This window comes from Calliopsis andreniformis, unplaced genomic scaffold (genome assembly GCF_051401765.1).
Source record: "Calliopsis andreniformis isolate RMS-2024a unplaced genomic scaffold, iyCalAndr_principal scaffold0004, whole genome shotgun sequence".
NCBI lineage: Eukaryota > Metazoa > Arthropoda > Insecta > Hymenoptera > Andrenidae > Calliopsis > Calliopsis andreniformis.
The window spans coordinates 19,339,913-19,346,931 of record NW_027480424.1 but is presented as its reverse complement, the minus strand read 5'-3'; positions in this window follow the sequence as shown (position 1 = coordinate 19,346,931).

Here is a 7,019-nt window from a genome sequence, read left to right as displayed (position 1 = left end):
TATTGTATTTTATGCTTCTGGCGTTCACTTCTTAGGCACTAACTTTTCAATCTGTTGGAGCAACGCCCTAGGGTGAATCCTAGGTTGCCGGGGAAGTAGAAATGACCATAACTTTCATACTGGTTGCAATTATCCGTTTTATACGAAGGAAAAACTGTTGTATTTATATGGTATTTTATGCTTCTGGCGTTCACTTCTTAGGCCTTAACCATTCGATCTGGTGGAGCAACGCACTAGAGTGAAGTCTAGGTTGCCCGGAACGAAGAAATGACCATCACTTTCAAACTGGTTACAATTATTCCTGTTATACGATGGAAAAACTGTTGTATTTTTATTGCATTTTATGCTTCGGGCGTTGACTTCTAAGGCCCGAACTATTCGATCTGGTGGAGCAACGCCCTAGAGTGAAGCCTAGGTATCCCGGAACGTGGAAATGACCATAACTTTCACACAGATAGCAATTATTCGTTCTATACATGGAAAAACTGTTGTATTTATATTGTATTTTATGCTTCTGGCGTTGGCTTCTGAGGCCCTAACTATTCGATCTCTTGGAGCAACGCCCTAGGGTGAAGCCTTGGTTGCCCGGAAAGTAGAAATGTCCATAACTTTCATACTGGTTGCAATTATTCGTTTTATATGATGGAAAAACTGTTGTATTTATATTGTATTTTATGCTTCTGGCGTTCACTTCTTAGGCCCTAACTATTCGATCTGGTGGATCAACGCCCTAGGGTGAAGCCTAGGTTGCCGGAAAGTAGAAATGACCATAACACTCATACTGGTTGCAATTATTCGTTTTATACGATGGAAAAACTGTTGTATTCATATTGTATTTTATGCTTCGGGCGTTGACTTCTAAGGCCCTAACTATTCAATCTGTTGGGTCAACGTCCTAGAATGAAGCCTAGGTTGCTCGGAATGTAGAAATGACCATAACATTCACACTGGTTGAAATTATTCGTTTTATACGATTGAAAAGCTGTTGCACCTTTATTGTATTTTATGCTTCTGGAGTAGACTTCTAAGGCCCTATCTATTCGAGCTGGTGGAGCAACGCCCTAGAGTGAAGCCTAGGTTGCCCGGAACGTAGAAATGACCATCACTTTCAAACTGGTTGCAATTATTCGCTTTATACGATGGAAAAACTGTTGTATTTATATTGTTTTTATGCTTCTGGCGTTGACTTCTAAGGCACTAACTATTCGATCTGGTGGAGCAACGCCCTAGAGTGAAGCCGAGGTTGCCCGGAACGTAGAAATGACAATCACATTCAAACTGGTTGCAATTATTCCTGTTATAGGATGGAAAGACTGTTGTATTTTTATAGTATTTTGTGCTACGGGCGTTGACTTCTAAGGCCCTAACTATTCGATCTGGTGGAGCAACGCCCTAGAGTGAAGCCTAGGTTGCCCGGAACGTAGAAATGACCAGAACTTTCACACTGGTTGCTATTATTCGTTTTATACGATGGAAAAACTGTTATATTTATATTGTATTTTATGCTTCTGGCGCTGACTTCTTAGGCCCTACCTTTTCGATCTGGTGGAACAACGCCCTAGAGTGTAGCCTAGGTTGCCCGGAACGTAGAAATGACCATCACTTTCACACCGGTTGCAATTATTCCTGTTATACGATGGAAAAGCTCTTGTATATTTAATGTATTTTATGCTTCGGGCGTTGACTTCTATGGCCCTACCTATTCGATCTGGTGGAGCAACGCCCTACAGTCAAGCCTAGGTTGCCCGGAACGTAGAAATGAACATAACTTTCACACTGGTAGCAATTATTCGTTTTATACAATGGAAAAACTGTTCCATTTATTTTGTATTTTATGCTTCGGGCGTTGACTTCTATGGCCCGACCTATTCGATCTGGTGGAGCAACACCCTAAAGTCAAGCCTAGGTTGCAAGGAACGTAGAAATGACCATAACATTCACACCGGTTGCAATTATTCATGCTATACGTTGGAAAAACTGTTGCATTTTTATTGTAATTTATGCTTCTAGCGTTGACTGCTAAGGCCGTAGCTATTAGATGTGGTGGAGTAACGCCCTAGAGTGACGCCTACGTTGCCTGGGACGTAGAAATGACTATTACTTTCACAATGTTTCCAATTATTCATTTTATACGATGGAAAAACTGTTGTACTTGTATTGTATTTTGTTCTTATGGCGTTGAATTCTAAGTCCCTAGCTATGCGATCTGGTGGAGCAACGTCCTATAGTGAAACCTAGGTTGGCCGGAACGTAGAAATTACCATATCTTTCACACTGGTAGGAATTATTCGTTTTATACGATGGAAAAACTGTTGTAGTTATAGTGAATTTTATGCTTCTGGCGTTGACTCCTAAGGCCCTAGCTATTCGATTTGGTGGAGCAGCGCCCTAGAGTGAAGCCTAGGTTGCCCGGAACAATGATATGCCATTACTTTCACACTGGTTGCAATATTTCCTGATATACGACGGAAAAACTGTTGCATCTTTATTGTATTTTATGCTTCTGGCGTTGACTTCTAAGGCCCTAACTATTCGATTTGGTGGAGCAACGCCCTAGAGTGAAGCCTAGGTTGCCCGGAAAGTAGAAATGACTATAACTTTCACACTGGTTGCAATTATTCGTTTTATACGATGGAAAAGCTGTTGTATTTATACCGTATTTTATGCTTCTGGCGTTGACTTCTTATGCCCTAACTATTCGATCTGTTGGAGCAACGCCCTAGGGTTAAGCCTAGGTTACCCGGAACGTGGAAATGACCAGTACTTTCACACTGTTTGCAGTGACCCCTGTTATACGATGGAAAAACTGATGCATCTTTATTGAATTTTATGCTTCTGGCGTTGACTTCTAAGGCCCTAACAATTCTATCTGGTGTATGAACGCCCTAGAGTGAAGCCTAGGTAGCTCGGAATGTAAAAATGACCATAACATTCACACTGGTTGAAATTATTCGTTTTATACGATGGAAAAACTGTTATATTTAAATTGTATTTTATGCTTCTGGCGTTGATTTCTAAGGCCCTAACTATTCAATCTGGTGGAACAACACCCTAGAGTGAGGCCTAGGTTGCCCGGAACGTAGAAATGACCATCACTTCCATACTGGTAGCAATCATTCGTTTTATACGATGGAAAAACTGTTGTATTTATATTGTATTTAATGCTTCTGGCGTTGAGTTCTAAGGCACAAACTATTCGATCTGGTGGAGCAATGCCCTAGAGTGAAGCCTAGGTTGCCCGGAACGTAGAAATGACCAACACTTTCAAAACTGGTTGCAATTAATCCTTTTATACGATGGAAAAACTGTTGTATTTTTATTGCATTTTATGCTTCCGCCGATGACTTCGAAGGCCCTAACTATTCAATCTGTTGGAGCAACGCCCTAGGCAGAAGCCTAGGTTGCCCGGAAAGTTGAAATGACATTAACTTTCATACTGGTTGCAATTACTCGTTTTATACGATGGAAAATCTGTTGTATTTATATTGTATTTTATGCTTCTGGCGTTGACTTCCAAGGCACTAACTATTCGATCTGGTGGAGCAACGCACTAGAGTGAAGCCGAGGTTGCCCGGAACGTAGAAATGACCATCACTTTCAAACTGTTTGCAATTACTCCTGTTATATAATGGAAAAACTGTTGTATTTTTATTGCATATTGTGCTTCCGGCATTGACTTCTAAGGCCCTAATTATTCAATCTGTTGGAGCAACGCCCTAGGGTGTAGCCTAGGTTGCTCGGAACGTAGAAATGACCATAACTTTCACACTGGTCGCTATTATTCGTTTTATACGATGGTGAAACTGTTATATTTATATTGTGTTTTATGCTTCTGGCGTTGCCTTCTTAGGCCCTAGCTGTTCGATCTGGTGGAACAACGCCCTAGAGTGAAGCCTAGGTTGCCCGGAACGTAGAAATGACCATAACTTTCACACTGGTTGCTATTATTCGTTCTATACGATGGAAAAGCTGTTATATTTATATTGTATCTTATGCTTCTGGCGTTGACTTCTTAGGCCCTAACAATTCGAGCTGGTGGAACAACGCCCTAGAGTGAAGCCTAGGTTGCCTGGAACGTACAAATGACCATCACCTTCACAAGGGTTATAATTATTCCTGTTACAGGATGGAAAGACTGTTGCATTTTTATTGTATTTTATGCTTCAGACGTTGACTTATGAGGCCGTAGCTATTCGATGTGGTGGAAGAACGCCATAGAGTGAAGCCTAGGTTGCCCGGAACGTAGAAATGACCATAACTTTCATACTGGTGGCAATTATTCGTTCTATATGATGGAAAAACTGTTGTATTTATATTGTATTTTATGCCGCTGGCGTTCACTTCTTAGGCCCTAGCTATTCGATCTGGTGGAACAACGCCCTGAGGTGAAGCCTAGGTTGCCCGGAACGTAGAAATGACCATAACTTTCACACTGGTTGCTATTATTTGTTTTATACGATGGAAAAACTGTTATATTTATATTGTACTTTATGCTTCTGGCGTTGCCTTCTTAGGCTCTAACTGTTCGATCTGGTAGAACATTGCCTAGAGTGAAGCCTAGGTTACCCGAAACGTAGAAATGACCAGTACTTTCACACTGTTTGCAGTGACTCCTGTTATACGATGGAAAAACTGTTGCATCTTTATTGAATTTTATGCTTATGTCGTTGACTTCTAAGGCCCTAACTATGCTATCTGGTGTATCAACGCCCTAGCGTGAAGCCTAGGTTGCTCGGAGTGTAAAAATGACCTTTACTTTTGCAATGTTTGCAATTATTCATGTTATACGTTAGAAAAACTGTTGTACTTATATTGTATCTTATGCTTCAGGCGTTCACCTCTTATGCCATAAATATTCCATCTGGTGGAACAACGACCTAGGGTGAAGCCTAGGTTGCCCGGAACGTAGAAATGGAAATAACTTTCACACCGGTAGCAATTATTCGTTTTATACGATGGAAAAACAGGTCTACTTATTTTGTAATTTATGCTTCGGCCGTTGACTTCTAAGGCCCTAACTATTCGAGCTGGTGGAGCAACGCCCTAGAGTGAAGCCTAGGTTGCCCGGAACGTAGAAATGACCATCACTTTCAAACTGGTTGCAATTATTCGCTTTATACGATGGAAAAACTGTTGTATTTATATTGTTTTTTATGCTTCTGGCGTTGACTTCTAAGGCACTAACTATTCGATCTGGTGGAGCAACGCCCTAGAGTGAAGCCGAGGTTGCCCGGAACGTAGAAATGACAATCACATTCAAACTGGTTGCAATTATTCCGGTTATATGATGAAAGAACTGTTGTATCTTTATTGCATTTTATGCTTCGGGCATTGACTTCTAAGGCCCTAACTATTCAATCTGTTGAAGCAACGCCCTAGGGTGTAGCCTAGGTTGCCCGGAAAGTAGAAATGACCACAACTTTCATACTGGTTGCAATTACTCGTTTTATATGATGGAAAAACTGTTGTATTTATATTGTATTTTATGCTTCTGGCGTTCACTTCTTAGGCCCTAACTATTCGATCTGGTGGAACAACGCCCTAGGGAGAAGCCTAGGTTGCCCGGAACGTAGAAATGACCATAACTTTTACACTGGAAGCCATTATTCGTTTTATACGATGGAAAAACTGTTCTATTAATTTTGTATTTTATGCTTTGGGCGTTGACTTCTAAGGCCCTAACTGTTTGATCTGGTGGTGCAACGCCCTAGAGTGAAGCCGAGGTTGCCCGGAACGTAGAAATGACCATCACTTTCAAACTGTTTGCAATTACTCCTGTTATATAATGGAAAAACTGTTGTATTTTTATTGCATATTGTGCTTCGGGCATTGACTTCTAAGGCCCTAATTATTCAATCTGTTGGAGCAACGCCCTAGGGTGTAGCCTAGGTTGCTCGGAACGTAGAAATGACCATAACTTTCATACTGGTTGCAATTATTCGTTTTATATGATGGAAAAACTGTTGCATTTATATTGTATTTTATGCTGCTGGCGTTCACTTCTTAGGCACTAACTATTCGATCTGGTGGAACAACGCCCTGGTGTGAAGCCTAGGTTGCCGGGAACGTAGAAATGACCATAACTTTCACACTGGTCGCTATTATTCGTTTTATACGATGGTGAAACTGTTATATTTATATTGTCTTTTATGCTTCTGGCGTTGCCTTCTTAGGCCCTAGCTGTTCGATCTGGTGGAAAAACGCCCTAGAGTGAAGCCTAGGTTGCCCGGAACGTAGAAATGACCATAACTTTCACACTGGTTGCTATTATTCGTTCTATACGATGGAAAAGCTGTTATATTTATATTGTATCTTATGCTTCTGGCGTTGACTTCTTAGGCCCTAACAATTCGAGCTGGTGGAACAACGCCCTAGAGTGAAGCCTAGGTTGCCTGGAACGTACAAATGACCATCACCTTCACAAGGGTTGCAATTATTCCTGTTACAGGATGGAAAGACTGTTGCATTTTTATTGTATTTTATGCTTCAGACGTTGACTTATGAGGCCGTAGCTATTCGATGTGGTGGAAGAACGCCATAGAGTGAAGCCTAGGTTGCCCGGAACGTAGAAATGACCATAACTTTCATACTGGTGGCAATTATTCGTTCTATATGATGGAAAAACTGTTGTATTTATATTGTATTTTATGCCGCTGGCGTTCACTTCTTAGGCCCTAGCTATTCGATCTGGTGGAACAACGCCCTGAGGTGAAGCCTAGGTTGCCCGGAACGTAGAAATGACCATAACTTACACACTGGTTGCTATTATTTGTTTTATACGATGGAAAAACTGTTATATTTATATTGTACTTTATGCTTCTGGCGTTGCCTTCTTAGGCTCTAACTGTTCGATCTGGTAGAACATTGCCCTAGAGTGAAGCCTAGGTTACCCGAAACGTAGAAATGACCAGTACTTTCACACTGTTTGCAGTGACTCCTGTTATACGATGGAAAAACTGTTGCATCTTTATTGAATTTTATGCTTATGTCGTTGACTTCTAAGGCCCTAACTATGCTAT